The sequence below is a fragment of the Gopherus evgoodei genome, chromosome 9, assembly GCF_007399415.2.
Source record: "Gopherus evgoodei ecotype Sinaloan lineage chromosome 9, rGopEvg1_v1.p, whole genome shotgun sequence".
Classification (NCBI taxonomy): Eukaryota; Metazoa; Chordata; order Testudines; family Testudinidae; genus Gopherus; species Gopherus evgoodei.
In genome coordinates, this window is record NC_044330.1 from 27334151 (window position 1) to 27351793 (window position 17643).

The 17643-nt window shown below is 39.3% G+C and overlaps 1 protein-coding gene across 20 annotated transcripts in view; it reads right to left on the minus strand.

The window, feature by feature from the left end:
* MBNL1 (muscleblind like splicing regulator 1) overlaps positions 1-17643 on the minus strand; it is a 194155-nt gene that overhangs the window by 94260 nt on the left and 82252 nt on the right. For 2 of the 20 annotated variants that reach the window (XM_030576432.1, XM_030576428.1), the window contains exon 2: positions 11449-11480. The exons of 17 other annotated variants lie outside the window; for them this stretch is intronic. The gene's annotated coding sequence lies outside the window, so the exon portion shown is untranslated. Of the gene's footprint in view, positions 1-11448; positions 11497-17643 lie in introns of those variants that run through there. One more of the 20 variants, XM_030576433.1, reaches the window with a different exon arrangement.

Genomic DNA, 17643 nt, shown 5'->3' on the forward strand with positions numbered 1-17643 from the left:
GGTGCTGGCAATGAAAGTTGAGGAGGCTCCACACTTTGCAACAGGCATACAGCATCTGGCAGGATTGGGCTCTAAATTCTCACCCATTGCTGCCTTTGGCTTTTACACTTCCTTTCTTCTGTGCTTTCTAATTTCCTGTTCCTGGCAACATTCCCCTCTCAGGCAAATACTTTTCTTAAACGTGCATTTCTGACAGTTAAAAATTCACAGGTAAAAAAGGAAGTGAGCCTTTTGCATATGTTCAGAACCACTTTTGCAGCCACTCCTATCACCTGTTATTCGCAAAATGGACAAATGTTTTGTCCTGTAGCACCTTGCTCCAAGCAAAGGGCTTATCAATTTGGAACGAGGGTGCAAAACATTTTAGTATTGGAACCACTGGAACTACACTTCCTATATAATAGAACAAACCCATATAGAAAACATTTAGGGCCTGATCCAAAGCTCATTAAAGATAATGGAGACTCCTGTTAGCATCAGTGAGCTTTGGTTTAGTGGATGTTTACTTTCCACAATGCCCATTGAAACTAATGGAAATTGAGGTTTCTCGGCACCTCGCAGTAGGTACTTAGCTCCTGGTGGAATCAGGCCCTTAATGTGTAGCATACCTGCAGGTCTCACTCATTTCGAGTAAAATTCCACTCGACATACTCTAATTTCAAATAAGCTGTTGTAAGTATCTCAAGCCAGCTTTGAAGGATTCTGTTGTGTTTTCCAAGGAAGCAACATGAAGTCTCACTCAGAATTTGAAAGCATCTTTCACGCAATCCAAATGGTCACAACCCTGCACTTCGATGCAGATGGCACATCTCAGCTGGCAGGATCAGCTGTTTTTGTGAACAGGCAGACTCTTGTAGGGAAAAAGGGAGATGATTTTAATATGCCTCAACAGGGAAAAGATAAAATGATCACTTTTATCTGCTGCGTAACAGCAGTGCCTGCCCTGGGTTTTGGCATTCTAATACTAGGACTTTGATCCAAGCAAGCTTTACATTAGTTAACTTGTTATAAAGCACTACATAAATGCTTATTATTTTTCCCCTTTGCCATGTACTGTAAATACTTCTAGGGTGACTCCTGGCCCCAGTGAATTCAATGGGAGTTTGGTCATGGTCTTTAGCTATAGTTTCATGGTCTTCAGCTGTAGTTTCTATAGAGTCAACTAATGGCATAGAAACAGACCTGAGCTACGCTGCTTGTCAGTTTGCGTTCTTGGGCCTTTTCCTTCCCTGCTGCCTCTGCAATAGCCTCTTTCTACTCTCCATACAGACAGCATTTGAATCTGCCGCTACAGTGTCAGATACTTGGCCAGCCAGAAGAACATGGGACTGCATGACATCCTGCAATAGAGGATGTCTTGTGCTCATCTGAACCCTTAGTGGAAGGGTTTGTTGGCTGTGAAATGAGCACAACCCTTGGCTCTCCTAATAGACTGGGAGTCTCATGGCCCCACTCCACCTTCAAGAATGGCTTTTTAAGGTGGCTTGAAGATCTGTTTCAGCACCCATTGTAGGCAATACTGGATTGAGTTAGGCTGCATTCTCTGTGATGCTGTTGGGGTGGCCCGTCTGGCTCCCCAGGATTTTGAAGGGCTATCTTCAGGCACCTGGAAGATGCAGGAAGATAACTAATCAGCAGAAAAGGCTAGTGGCTAGTTCTTGCCTCTAGTTAGTCAGTATCATAGCAGACTGAATTATTCCATCCAAGTAATGTGCATCTGTCAGGCAGAGCTTTGGGATTGTGAGGTCTAGGCAGGCGTGTGTTTGAGGATGCAGCCAAGGGCTGTCACTAGAGCATGACCTGGGGAGGCAGATGAATCAAGTGACTCATTGTGTCAAAGCAATGGGTTAAACCTGCTTAACATTTAGAGAGTACAGCCTCATCATTTACTCATGATTAGGAAAGTGCAACTACTTGAGGGCCCATATACCATACTGGATCATTGCCTGGGCATGGATAGTCAATCCTGGTCACCAGTTGTGCTGGCCCCAGGAAATCAGCATAGCTGACCCCACAACTGTGTAGAGGATCATACTGTACAATGGTTCTGGGAGGGAAGGGACTTCTTGCCTGAGGGCCAGCTTCAATTTGCTGTTGTCAAAAGCTGCAGCTCACTGGGCTACACAGTCTCTTGTAAATAAAGACAGTTAAATTGTCAGAAAAGTTTCTTTTCTCCAACCCAAAAATCACATGTGCATTTCTGATATATTATGATTCAGTTCTTGAAAGTTAAGGATCTGGATCAAAAGAACAAAAACAACAATATCTAAGTAATGCTAGACCTCTGCTCCATATAAACATCCCCAAACCCAGGGTGACCACACTTCCCATTTGTACTGGAAGAGCCAGGCATAAACACTCAACCAACCCCCAAAGATTTTAGACTGACAAATGTATTTCAGTATAGTCCTAACAATTACATATAGAGTTATATAGAAGTATGTAATATTTCAGAATCTTATGAAATTCTCTGTGTAGGCTAAAGGGTGAATTCAGTGTTCATAAAAATGCAGTGCTAATAGACATGACATGGGGTAGGTATTGTGCAAGCTCTCTCAACACAGCTATCAACACATTGCAAATCCAACTCATCTTCAGCTGTGACCTAACTAGAGTGACAGAGGATAGAGCTGTGGGAAACTTGGGATATAAACACAAAAAGCATGAGACGTGTGTCTGGTTCTGGGGCATATCACAAATATGAAATTTAGCTCAAGTTCACTGAAAGATTCTAGTGAACCTGAGCCTAAATTCAAATAAATCTGAACCAATTTGTGAATCTCACACTGAAGCCAGGAGACATTCAGTGTCACATAATTTTAGCACCAAACCAGGGAAACTTGGTGCTTTCTAATGAGTTTTGCTTGCCTTTGAGATTCTAGTTTTGTTTCAGTCTAAAACTCAAAGGAAGCGTGAATTTTTGTGGAGCAAATGCACAGAGGTTCAAATGAATCCCTGCACATAGATCTAGGTGGCTCAAGGAGACAGACTATTCTTCTTACCTGAAAAACAAATAGGTGCTTTTATTCAGATTACATAGTTTGGCTACAAAATAAGCCATGTGCTGAAAGTCCGTTTAAAATGTCCTAAGAAGGCATTGTTTATATTATACTCATTTAACACCAAAGACAATTAGACAATGGATCAGATCCTACACACACTGCATTTTGCCGAACTCCCATTTAAATTTAATGGAAATTCCATGCACACAATACTTTCACGATCAGGCTCAATATTAGGAACTTATCTCTTACCAAAACTTCACTCTTCAAAAAGAAGTAGTTTTGAAAAGAGGAACCTTTAAATGTCCTACTTTTAAAAGAAACGTTACTCAACTGAATTAAAGTGTCCAATGAAATATGAGTTCTACTCCTCACAGGTGTATGAGAGCTTGCTAGCATTTTTAGTTCCAAGTAGACAAAATAAATCCAACACATTTTACTTTTTATAAAACCCCACCCCACTATGTATTTTAAACTGCTGAATTGAAATAGAATGACCTGACCTGAGTATATTTTTAGAAAAACAAAGAATACTCAGGTGGCTAAACACCCACATGTGTAAGAAATTTTCCAATAAAGTAAACTTTCTTAGCTGAAAACATATTGCTTCAATAACATCCAAAACATGCTACCTAATTACAGCACACATACTGTATTTGGAAAGTAAACTGAAAACAGTCCATATGGAGGAAAAGGGGGAGAAATCTCAGGGGACTGAAACATAAACCTTGTCTCTGGCATTATAGTAGCAAAATAGTGCTTCTAGGTCCATCAGAATAGCCAAATAGGTATTACTTGTACCGGCACACACGACAACTAAATAATTATTCGGAACACACTGTAAAACATTTTTGTACTTTTAACGTACAGCTTGCGTTCTGGGCTCAGCAATGCTAAAATCTTAACCCTTTTATGACAGTCTGCTTATACTTAGAGCCCTGTCCACATCTGATCCACAAAAATGGTTCAAGGATCTCAAGCAGATATCCGCGGATTTGCACGGCTCTACTTATACTGTGGTTAAATTAAGGCAATTCAGTTTGCTCATAAAAATGATTTGACTGAACCAGAGGGTTTTTCCCCCCAAGATACTTAGCCATCTAATAAAGGTCTAGGTAGGATGCATAGGTCAAATTAATTGCTGGTGTAACTGCATAGGGTTTCAGAGATTAATTTAGCCTACTGTAACTATACTACATAATTCTTTACCTTAAAGCAGAGCACATGCATCATTGATAAATCTGATCCTTTTTAGTTATGTTGGTGTTATATTTGGGTTCCGTGCTTACATAGCTTTCGACTCACTTTCTACTTTCCTTTAGTGGAAACAGTAGACAAAGAAAGAGAGAAATAAATCAAAGTAGTCGCTTAAAACTCATTGGAATCGATGGGGCAAGAGCTTTTCTGCAGCACTTTTTGCAGGGTATTAAACTGCAACATGTGTGACTGTGCCACCACCTCCTTGAAGAAGCTTCAGTAAGTAAATTCACTTTGTAATGTTCAGAAGAAAATGCTTTCAGATGGAAACAGCTACTTGTGTTTTCACTGCTTAGTGTTAGAATAGTTTTTATATTTTTTTTGAAGGGGAAATGGAGAGGCTCAACACAAACCAGCTTCAAACTGCCTTTTTATTATTTGGATTAGATTGTGGGTGCCACCCTTCTGAGCAATCAGGCAGTCCCTATGCTTCCCCGTACAAACAATATAGGAATCCAGTACCTTTGCTTTGGCTGGTGTAGGCATTTGTCAATGGTAATAGCTGTCACAGAATATTATTCTTTGGCCTTTTATTTTTTTCCCATCAGCTTTAATGATGGAGAATCATGGCTAGTTTTCAAACAATGGCAATCTCTTCGGGGCAAGATTGTTCTCAGGCTGAGCACTTAGCGGAGTAGTCCCACTGAAGTCAACTGGACTACTTGTGCAAGTGAATCCTCACCAAGATAAGGGGGTTGCCATCTTTAACATTCCATTGTTTACATCCCTAAAAGCGCTTACTGAATGTGGCAATGTCAAACTCCACCTGTCTCCAGTGTTGCGCTGCAATGGGATTTTGTTGGACAAACAGAAGGACGCACTGAAATATTAGTGACTTTTCCAGCATTTTAAAAAGATGCCAATTTTAAGTTTTTTAATCTTGAAGAGTTCATGCTCAATTTATTCAAAATTCCCAGAATATACTGTCAATGAGACTCAGCTCTTAAAATCAGAAAGGATAAGGATTTAATCTTTTCCTTCTATTTTGCTAGAGATGGGAGATAGAAAAGGAAATCCAAAACTGACCGTATAAAATGGAATCCTGCTTTCACCCTTAACTATAGAGAGGCTACTACACCTCTGCATTACACTGCACACACCAGCACAGGCAGGGCTAGAACCCTAGCCCTACATCTCCAGTAAAAGCAGAACTCTACCACTTGAGCTAAAAGAAGACCTCCATTAACTGTAGAGAATCCTTATATCCTATCCAAGCAGCAACCAATCCAGAGACAGCAACATGTTCACTTACACACATTCACCTTTCAATTCATTAGGAGGCATGCCATATAATACAACTTCTCCTCACACTTTAAAAATGTGCCAGCAATTATTTTTATTCTGGCTTCCAGGTGCTTACCTGAAAGAGCTAAGCAAAATATAAATTCACAATGTCATCTATCACAGATATTATACTCTTAGACCACGATAATCCATTTTTTGATATTGGCATCTGAATTGCTCAGAGTGTGTTACAAACCCACACATCGTGTCTCAATATAAGATTTTCCATTGGATTTAGCTGACAGATTTGCAAAACCCAAGGAAGTCAGCCCTTGCAGCAGGTATATCACTGGGGAAGGCACAAGGAATATTTCCCCCCTTTATGCAGCAGAGAGGGGCTGGGCACCACTGCAGTCCCAGAATTCCTTTAAGCAGATGGACTGCTTCTGGCTAGCTGTGCTATTGGAGTGGGGAAGGGCAGGGGGCAGACAGGGTTCTAAGAAAAGTACATAAATTCTGAAGGTTGATGAGGTGACTTTGCCACCCGAGAACTGTGCCTTAGGCTTCTTTGAGCTAACATTGCAGCAATTCACTTTGTTACTGTCCCCAGCATGGGGCTGTGACCTCATGGCACATTTGAGCCCTAAGATCAAAACCAAATTCTGATCTAATTTACATCTGTGCAGCTCCACTACAGTGTCTGGGATTGTCTGAAAGTAGAAGAATCTGATCCTTTGTGCCTTATTGGCAGAAAAGGGCTACGCACCATGAAATAAGTTATCAAAGTTAAGTAACAGTTCAGAGATATCACGTCCTGTGGGGGTGAAGTAAAGAGAGAACTTGGGCAGATGAACTATAGATGCCATACAGATGTTTCAGATTTCCAGTAATGAATGGCTTCACTTGGTTCATAATTAACATTCTGATGATCAGTATCAAGTACCAATCAAAGCGACAGACAGAAATCAGGAATCTGCCTTATAGTGCAGTGTGCCAACAGCTTTTATTTTTATATACGACACTTTTTTCTTTTAATTATGAAGCTTTGACTATTTAACTAAAGCCAAAATCCAGCTCTCACCTTTGCTCCCCAGGGAGTAGGGTCAATGTTCTGCTGAGCAAGGGCGAGGCGGTCAGAGCTTGATTAGATACACATAAGTAACATGCACACTCGGCCTGGCTCAGCTGTATATGAGCTTCCTGCATGGCAGCAGCTGTTGTACAAACCCTCCAGTTCCCCATTCAGGGTGTGGGTATGCAATGGAGCCTACTCCAGCTAAAGGAGGAGGCTCCACCCAGCACCTCAGATGATGTTCCACAGCCTGGGGAAATGAATTACTCTTATCCTTAGCTCCCCCAATGGATTTGCCCAGCTCCCATCCCAGCAACTCGGACGATCTTAGCCAAGAAAACTGTCATGAGCTCTGTCTCCGACAATTATATGAGACCATTAACATATATTAAAAGGTTAAATGTTTGTTTAAATAAAGACAGAAGAAAAAGAAACATTTGGCAAGTGGAAAGGAATTGAGGAAGTATACAAATTTCATACATTGTGAGTACAAACTTCAGCGGCTGACAGCTACAGATGACCCCATATCAGAGAGGAAGGTGTCTCAGTAATATAGCCAGCCTTGTATCATCCATTAGTGATTAAAAACATATAGGATGAAAACTGGCAGATGTTTCACAAGCTAGAATTCTGAATGGGGAGTTGATTTGTGCCTTATGATGAGACAACCAAATCAACCAAGACATGTGGGTTGATTTTACGTATGTATATTGTTATGGCACTACAATACATACTCAGTCCCCACATTCTCTTTAGAAGGCAGATCTCATATGTAGCCAGTTGAATTTCACATTTTGATTGATTCACAAGAAATATCTCATCTTGAGCAGCATACTTTGTATTGAATGAAAGAAACACAAAATAAAATTACCAGAAGGAAAACAAAAATCTGAGTCTTCTAGATGTTGTAATAAATGAAGGAAAATATTCTGCTGAGTATTTTTGTTGTTTTTGAGATAAAGGAATACAAATCTCTAAGCACTGGTGGTGAAAACCTGACTGTACTGAAGTCCGCAAAACTCCCTTTGACATCCATGGGTTTAGGATTTCACCCAGAAATGACCAGATACCTCACAGTAACGAACATCTTAAAGAGTGAGCCAGAGAGATCTATTTCAGATTTCTAAGTCACTGTAGATCTGTATACATTACTAGGTCCTAAGAATTATGCAGCATAGCTTTTAACAATGCAGCACTTCCAAGTTGTTTACCAGAATCAGTTTAGCATGCATCAGACTTTACATGAGACGATATCAATCTAATGTATACCTTCTACTTACTGTAATGAACAGTTCAGCTAGTTTGTATAAATATTTGAATCCTGGCCCATGCTTGTATGTTAAGGAATACATCATGTGGCAAAACACACTGGATAACACTGGATTTCCCACTGTTTTATATTTTGGTCCTTACTGTTGTTGTATTAGGAGCAAACTGCAACTTTATTCAGTATTTTATATGTTAGTCACTTGTTTAAAATGTATCAGGGACAAGGCAGACATTGATCACACTGGTCTGCCGTGCTTTGGTTAAAGAAACCAGGAGATGCACTTTAAATATTGGCTTTTTTATTTTGAGTGTTAAGAAGTATATGTCATGTTAGATAGTGAAGATTCACTAGAGACATTGTACTGGGTACTTTTATGGATCTATAAATAAAAACTGGTTTAAAGTTCCTGTATTAATTTGAATTGTTGTAAAACCTTGTTAATTCTCCTATTGGTCTCCTACAATTTGGATGGATCGGAGCAATCTTGTTTTTGCCCAAAACATAAATATCTAGTTTAGACAGCATTAGAACTTATTTCCAAAGATGCCAGATCAATAAAGAGGTATTTAACAGCAACGCTGAATGTTGATTGGCCACATTTTACTCCAGTATTGGTGTGCATCTCCCACTGACTTCAAAAGGAGCCCCACAGATCCAACAGAACATTTTAGCCTACAGTGATTTCTACCACAGCTGTCTGAACAATGAACATGCTAATTAAATTAATTCAAGAGAGTCCTTAAGGAAAGAACAAAGCAAATCCAGGTGAAAAAGAACGATGTAAACTGAAATGTACGTAACATCATACTAGCTCTACCACTGGAAAACTTCACGTAAGCAGCTTTGTGATATCTAAACTCTTCCACGCAGAATCATACATCAAACTGAACAATGGAATATATAAAAAGTACCATAAAAAGAATTAACTCTTAGACAAGTTGTTTTATTTTGCAAATGCAGAACAGTAAGTGGGATCCTATTGGAGTCAGTAATAACTTCACTTTCCATTTCAGTTACAAAGATAAGAAATTTATGCAATACTTTTTATACACTCTGTAGTATTCCTGCAGCATTTGCATGGTGTGCCAAGAATTCACTGTTTTGTAGGTTGCAGCACTTCAGAAAACCTGAGAGCAGCTGATGTTCTTTTTATTTCATATGGATCTATTTACACCTGTAAATGTCTATTTAGTAGAGCTGCTGTAATTAAAAGTGTTGAGTTTGCGACAGACAAAACACTTGAGGAACAGTCCAATAGACTGTTAAAATAAGTCATCTAATTGTGCACTTACAATTTTGTACACACACACACACACACACACACACGGCACTATAACTGAATAACTAATAAGGTCCCTCTATATTCAAAGTCCATTGTGAATTCAATCCTTCAAGCCTTTCTCACACAAGTCGATCCACTGAAGTCATAGGAACTTGTAGTCTGAACATATGAGATAGAATTACCCTTGTGATTAAAGCCCATAGTTGTCCATAAATTAGTCACATTTTGTTTTTTAAAGTCATATTTCATTGCTGCAACATCAGCAGATAAGCTTGTAATGTGTCTCTGAAGTCTTTCCCCTTCATTTTATACTGAAAAAAAAGTGCTGCTGGCTATGGAGCTTTATAATAAATCCCCTTGACTTCTTTTAATTTTTCTGCATTTAAATAATAAAAAAAAAGCTTAATTCTGTGTTTTTGAACACAAAATCCAATGGCAATAATAAAAAGAAAAAGACTACACTGCCAGAAAACTGGACGTGTATTCCTCCTTTAATGTGCAAGAGAAGAACGCTGTCTGTGCCCAAACCTTGTTCTTCTTTTGTGCCCTTCCTACTGCACATGAAACAATAACATGCCTTTAGCCTCTATTTTGTGGGTGTGTGCATGCGCACTATGGGACCTTTATGTTCCACTCAGTGGTGTAAGGCTCAAAGACACATTTACTCCTTACTGTAAATCATGGATAAGATTGGATTTTACTTAACGTGTTGAAAAAATGCATTTTAGAAAAAAACTGAAGAACAGGTTATCTAAATATATCATGTGTAAGAATTCTCAAGGAAACTTTTCAGATAAAATAAATGAAACAATTTCACTATCTACCAATTTTTTGTGGGGCAAACAATTCTTTTTTTGTTCTTCATTTTACTTACACACACACACACAAACACACACACCCCTACCTAAAATTATTTAGATTTTGTAAGCTTTTGTTTGGGGCAAGGACTGTCTTTCTGATAAGTGTGTGTATAGTGTTCAGCACAATGGGGCCTCTAGGCATCATCACAATTATAAAAATCATAAAAAAGTGTGGGAAGCATTCCCCAATTCTGGCTTGCATGGTACAAACAGCATCACTTGGTGAGTCACACACACTCACCAATACTTCCAGCTTGTTCCCAGGTCTAAGGCACAAACCCTGGTTGTGAAATAGCTGTGAAGCAAAAGGCACAGGCATGCAAGGCTTCCTCCTGTTTCTTCCGTTCAGGGGGCACTCTGAGCAGCCTGGGTAAGACTCTGTTTAACTGCTCTCCTTTCCCCCACACACCCACTCCCAACACAAGGAAAGGAAAGATGAAGCAACCTAGATGTTTGGCTGGGAGGAGAGGCTGGTGGGTATGATTTTGTCTAGGCAAGAGAGGGAGAGAGAGAAACTTGAGAGAAGGCAGAGAAAGCTAGTGATGGTTAAGAGAGGGTAGGTGGTGGACTGTGCTAAGACACCTGGAAACAGAGCACACTAGGAAATGCAGGGAGCTTGGGGTGAGCTGATAAGAAATGCAAAAAGGACCTAATTGTTGAAGCCTCCTGAGCCTGTTAGCTTTGTGGCTATGAAGAACTAATCACTAAGCTGGGGAAATTACAGAGAAAATGGTGAAGGTGGGGAAAAAAAAACAAGACGAAAAGGATGGAAGGACTGATGGGGATAGAGGAGACCAGAGAGGGAAGAAAGGAGTGATGGACATGGATGAGTGAAGGATTGAAAGAATGTGCAAGACAGCAAAGTGAGGGGGATGGGAAGGTGCTGGATGGAGGAGAGAGAAAGAAAGAAAGAAATTGCTACAGAAAAGGGCGAGGATGGGAGAGCATGCCTATGGGACAGCATCTGCAACCTTCACTCACCATAAAGAGGTCAGCACTTTTCAAATAGGCCCAATGATTTCAATGGGACTAGTTAAAAAAGTACAGTTCTACTTATAGTGAGTAAGGTTAGGATAATCTAGTCTCAGGGTATCAGAATGTAACTTGTTTGAATAAAAAAAACAGAAATACAGACTGGGCAACTTACTGTAAACTCTGTGAGGAATAAAGACAGTGTGTGAAATCCTGGCCTTACTAAAGTAATGGTAACACTCCTGTTGATGTCAGTCAAAAACTTCAGGGACAAGGATTCCACCCAGTTTGCCTAAATGTAAATAAAATTGTCCCAGATGGGACTGTGTAACATCAGTTAGGACACTCTAAAGGAAGCTCGAATTGTAAGCCTGAGGGATGTTGTTTTGACTTCCTTCCTTCCATCTGACCCTAAAAGCTGTTCCACAGAGTCTGGATGTTTTCCCCAGACTATTATTCAATAAGCCCTAGCCACTCACCAACATCCATTAGCTATCTCTGTTCCTTACCTTCAGTAGATAGAAGACGGCTTCCTCTTGCTCTGGTAAAGATCCAGAAGTCACCCATTACTCATGTCTTGAATATTTGCAATACTATCAGTTGCAAAGAATGCCAAGTCAGCAGCTTTTCCTTGGCCAGCAAAAATGGAAGCAGCAACAGCAGAAGCCAGAGCAGACTCTGGGGAGGCAGCTCCTCGCATAATGCTAGCCAAAGCATTCTTGGTTACTATACCTACAGAGAACAGCTATTTATAAGTTTACAAATAACAAATTACAAGGACTCGTGCTATTACCTTTTATAGTCAAAAGGAAGGGTTTCCCTCTGACCATATTTGAAATCTGCAGCCAGTCAAACTCTAGCCAAAATTGAACTATATACCTGCATATATTTTAGCTTGCTTAGCAACGAATAACGTGAAGGCAAATGCTCTTATGCAGCTATGCAGAATATGTGTATTAAGAAAGGTATGTCTGTGTAAGCAAAACACTGATAAATATTAAATCTAAAATGTGATCTCCATGTAAGAAGCTGTAATATGTTCAAAACATTCACTTCCTTTATGAACAAGTCTTACGGAATTAAAAAAGAAAGGAAGCCAATAGAAACTGAAGATCATGTTGTTGAAATTAGCTATGACAAATAATCTATTAACTTCTGTAGGTTAATTTAAAGATTCTAAGAAAGATCTAATTTGCTATTAAATTCTACAAGACTTCTCAAAATGGGATTTTCCTTTTGTTTAACTAGTAAACTGAATTTTTAAATATTACTATAGCCATTCATAGTCAATGAATTCAGGTTAAGATTTGTAGTTAGGCTCCTAAATAAGTGGGCTGATTTTCAGAAGTGCTGAGTACCAACCACACCCATTAGCTGCACTGAAATGGCATGATATAGTTAATTATGCATCGAATACCTATCGATACATTTAGAATTTATTGCTGGGCCTGGGTGAATGAACGTCAGCTGTGTAACATAAACCCTAGACTGCATTAACTCCAAGGAGGCACACTTTCAACATTTACGTTATCCTGCTTATTCATGAAGTTGCAGTACTGTTCTAACTTTCATTGTCCATATTATTAACTACATGCTTATGCACGTTGCTGAAAACAATAATTTAGAGCATTTCCTTTTAGAGAGAAGATAGTACAGTCAATTGGAAGATAGTACTGGATTCCAATGGTTCAACAGTGCTCAAATGTGATTCTCTGCATTAAGTCTATGGAACTTCTTAGCTGATGTGAAGAATTCTTTGCAGAGCCAATGGAGTCTGTTCTGTCATGTGGCACAGGTCCCCCACGCTATGCAGTGACAGCACAGTTTAAACGTCTGATCATGTTAACCATGTTAATTTAGTTAGTAAGACATACACAAGCAAAATAACATTTGTAACAGAAAATAATCATCTTGTAATACAGATTGCACAAAATGGGGAGCATAAAAAAGTTATTTTTACATGCTGGGGATGACTGCATAAGTCATAAGTAGCATAGCAAAGCAGAGCCACGAGTCATTTATGCATGGTCATCCCTAATAGACAAAAATAACTTGTTTATTCTTCTCCCATGTGTTATATTTATACCCCAGACAGCTCTGTTTTACTTAGGTTATTTGCTGTTGTTGATTTTAGTGAAAACATACATTCGGAATGGCAGGCACATTTGCTTTTCCAAAGCAATTAACTGTAAATTTGATTAGGGAGTCTCTTCCATCTACATGTATGAAACTTCCCCTGGTATCAATAGGCGTTTGTGTGCATGGAGGCTCTAAGTGAGTAAGGTATTTAAGCATATGCCTCATTTTAAGTGTGAGTGCAGACTTATTGAAGTCAATGGAACTCACAGGCTTAAAGATATGCATATGCTTAGCTATTTTGTCAAATCTTGGCTCGACTAAGATGGAGAGTAATCCCCTCTGATGAAGGGACAGCATCAGCAAGCTCCACCACTGGTCTCCATGCCCAGGTCAGTCTTCGAAGTCTTTGCTGAGATTGCCAACGAAGGTGCCGGTTGAGGCCAATTAAGGCTGTAAATGATTTTGTCAGCTGACGGAACTGGACGGAGCTACCAGTTCATTGCACATGGAAGCCAGCTATCAAACAGCATCAACTTTCAGTCACTACCAGTCTAGGCCAGATTTGTGCTTGTGATCTTAGAGCTAAATCAAAATATGCCCAAGTCTTTCTGACAGGCAGAGACACCAGATTTTTTCTTTTGTACATAAAAACATTATCAGTTCCTGGTTGTACTTTGCTTTGACCACCTGCTATGTACTTTTCACCGGGCATTTGTACTTTTACCCTGCGTTGCTAATCAGGGCTTCTCAAATTTTTTCATAGAACAGACCACATCTTAAAGAGATTGTCTTGTTGACTATCTCCCCTCCCATAACATCCCTGTGGCAACCATATCTGTGGATTACATGGAATGAAAAAATGTTCAAAACATGTTGAACATGCATCTGTCATTAATGCTTTGCTCAGCATTTCATCCTGCTCTCTCACACCTCATCTGGTCTCCTACCTGTTCTCTTGCAGATGTTTCACTACCAACTGGTCCTCTTCTGCTTACGTCCCTCTCCACATACGTTCCTTCCACTTGGAACCCCTTTTTTCCTTGACACGTTGTTCAGCTATCTGGTACTTTTCTCCATTTACTCATCCTGCCCAGCTACCTCATTCTTTCCACACCTGGACAGTCTTATCCCACTCGTGGCTGGCAGCTGTACTCCCATTAGTCCCAAGGCATCTCCTGTTTCCTAGTCTCTTCTTATGTAGCAATTGCCTCTATCAGAGATCGCTAGGCTGAATCCTGCTCCTTGTTTACAGCCCTCCACAATTCTTTGTTGCAGTGAGTAGCCTGGTCATCAACAGGAGCAGCTGGAAACGAGGGCAACCAGCACCATGTGACCAGCCAGCTCTCCAGGGACTATCAGCAAATCTGCTAAATCTAGGGATGAACAGTGCTCACAAGAACAGAAGCAGAAGGGGGGCAAAGGTGGCTTTACAACACATTTTTGGCACCAGGATTCTTGAACTGATCTGCACTAAGACGGGGCTACTCTAACTTATATTGACTGCCCATGGCTGCATAGAGATGCTCCAACCACAGGTCCTTCCTCCTGATCACAACCCTTGCATTGGGAGAGGAGTGGTATATAGGAGCCTCTATGGTAGGTCGACACCCCGAAGATTCCCCAAAAGAGGGGTTAGTTAAGCTCATTTTTGAGCTGCTGGAATGAGTTGGCTTTGGGATGCTGCAGTGGTGCTGATAATCTGGCTCCTTTCCACTATATGCATATATTTGTGCTATGTTTAAATTTTCTCTGCACATAGTGTTCTCAAAAATGTATTTTAGATGAGTGTACAAATATTTTGGAAGATATTTTATGCACAGTAGTCTTCTTTTCATGTCTAAACAAAATGTTCCCAAATAAATTAAAATTGATTCGATTTTGAGTTTTATTACAAAATGGGGTTTGAACTGTGGGCCTATTTCTGGTTCTACAGCAAAACCGCACCTCAACAATTATTATATTGCATCTGATTTTGATGCAAACCAGCTGCAAATTCAGATGTTTTGGGGCTGGTTGAAACCCCAAACTTAAAGTAAAATTTATGGGATACACAACCACATGAAGACATACTGAGTTTCACACAGGTTCATTAATGCCACACAGAGTTACACATAGTTCAAATTACGTGTTTCAATTCTAGATACAGATGTTTCTCTGTATTTTTTTTTCTGACTACTACAGTTCATCAACAGTATCTTGATTATTGCTTTGTTTTTTGTAGCTTGTCCTTGTCCTCCCTTTTAACAATGTGGCATTTTGTCATTGATTTCAACTACAGCTGGATTACACCAAGAAAGAATTTTATCCTTAGCACATTTTCCAGAGTGGAGAAAGCTTGAGTGAATTCTCTGAGCTTTTAGGCTTGAGATCTTTTGTGTGCAGAGGAGACTTTCATTCTTATTTTTCACCAAGAAGTGCTTATGGTGATAAAGTTCCTAGTTTAAATCTCCTGTGATCAGCTCTATGTTTCAGAAAGCTACCTCTAATTTTTATTATAGTTTTATAATAAAATGATGAGAATTTTACTAAATGCCAGGGTTTTATGATAATTTAAGAGGCTAAAAGGTGTTAATTTCCACACAAAGTCAGTACTGCACTGAGGAGAAGAAAAAAAAAAAAGTCCAGCAACACACAGACTTTTGTAAAGTCCTGAAGACGGTTAACGCTGAAAACAGCAAGTTCAGAATGCACAGTCGAAACTCCATAGTTGCATTCTGGGGACCAGGTCCAGCAAACTACTCCACACAAGTAACTTTACACATCTGAGTAATCCCACTGGAGACAGAGTATATAAAACATAGTGACGATGAAAGATCTGTTATATTAAAATGCAAAGTGTAATATCTTCAGGAGACTGAAAGTTGAGTTTTCCTAAAATATCCTTTGACAGTCTTTTCTGAGAGACAGTGAATTTATAAGAAAAATAATTTCAGATTATTATTTTTCTTCTTCACTCTGAGACATGAGCTCAATTGACAAACATAGGCATGGACATAATGTCTGCTAATAATAAAAAGTAACTGGCAAAAGAGCAGAAATACAACGGAGACAGAGTAGGAAAACTCCAAAGGAAGCTGCTGGCAAATAAATATTGCTCAACATGAAAAGAATATTGGGGGAAAAATTGACGGAGTCGAATAACAGGAAGCTTAGTCATTGCTGGAAGAAAAAAAACAAAAGAGAAAGCTAGAGGGAAAGAGAAGTAGGAGGGGAAAGCAAGGTATTTAAAACAAGAATGCAGAACTGGAAGTGCAAGTGCTGAAAGCCAGATAAGAACTATGGCTGTCAATTAATCTCAGTTAATTCATGCAATTAACTGAGAAAAATTAATTGATATTCTATTGTTATAAATGCTATTAATCGCAATTGAAATTTATTAAATATTTTTCTACATTTTCAAAATTGATTTCAATTACAATATAGAATACAAAGCACATAGTGCTCACTTTATATTATTTTTATTACAAATATATGCACTGTAAAAACGATAAACAAAAGAAATAGCATTTTTTAGTTCACCCCATACACATACTGAAGTGCAATCTCTTTATCATGAAAGTGTAACTTACAAATGCAGATTTTTTTTGTTTATGTAACTGCACTCAAAAACAAAACAATGTAAAACTTTAGAGCCTACAAGTCCACTCAGTCCTACTTCTTATTCTGCCAATCGCTAAGACAAACAAGTTGGTTTACATTGACGGAAGGTATTGCTGCCTGCTTCTTATTTACAATGTCACCTGAAAGTGAGAACAGGTGTCTGCATAGCACTTTTGTAGTCAGTGTTACAAGGTATTTGCATGTCAGATATTCTAAACATTCATATGCTCCTTCCACACTTTGGCCACTATTCTAGAGAACATGCTTCCTTCCTGATGATGCTCGTTAAAAAAAATAATACATCAATTAAATTTGTGATTGTATTCCTTGGGGGAGAATTGTATGTCTCCTAATCTGTTTTACCAGCATTCTGCATATATTTCATGTTATAGCAGTCTCGGATGATGACCCAGTGGGTGTTCGTTTTAAGAACACTTCCACAGCAGATTTGACAAAATGCAAAGAAGGTACTAATGTGAGATTTCTAAATGTAGCTACATCACTTAACCCAAGGTTTAAGAATCTGAAGTGCCGTCCAAGATCTGAGAGGGACAAAGTGTGGAGCATGCTTTTAGAAGTCTTAAAAGAGCAACACTCTGATGCGGAAACTGCAGAACCCAAACCACCAAAAAAGAAAATGAACCTTCTGCTGGTGGCATCTGACTCAGATGATGAAAATGAACATGCGTCAGTCCGCACTGCTTTGTATCGTTATTGAGCAGAACCCGTCATCAGCATGTACGCATGTCCTCTGGAATGGTGGTTGAGGCATGTAGCGACATATGAAAGTTTAACGCATCTGGCACGTAAATATCTTACAACATTTGCTACAACAGTGCCATGTGAATGCCTGTTCTCACTTTCAGGTGACACTGTAAACAAGAAGCAGGCAGCATTATCTCCTGCAAATTGTAACCACCCTTGTTTGTCTGAGTGATTGGCTGACCAAGAAGTAGGATTGAGTGGACTTGTAGACTCTAAAGTTTTACATTGTTTTATTTTTGAATGCAATTTTTTTAACAGAA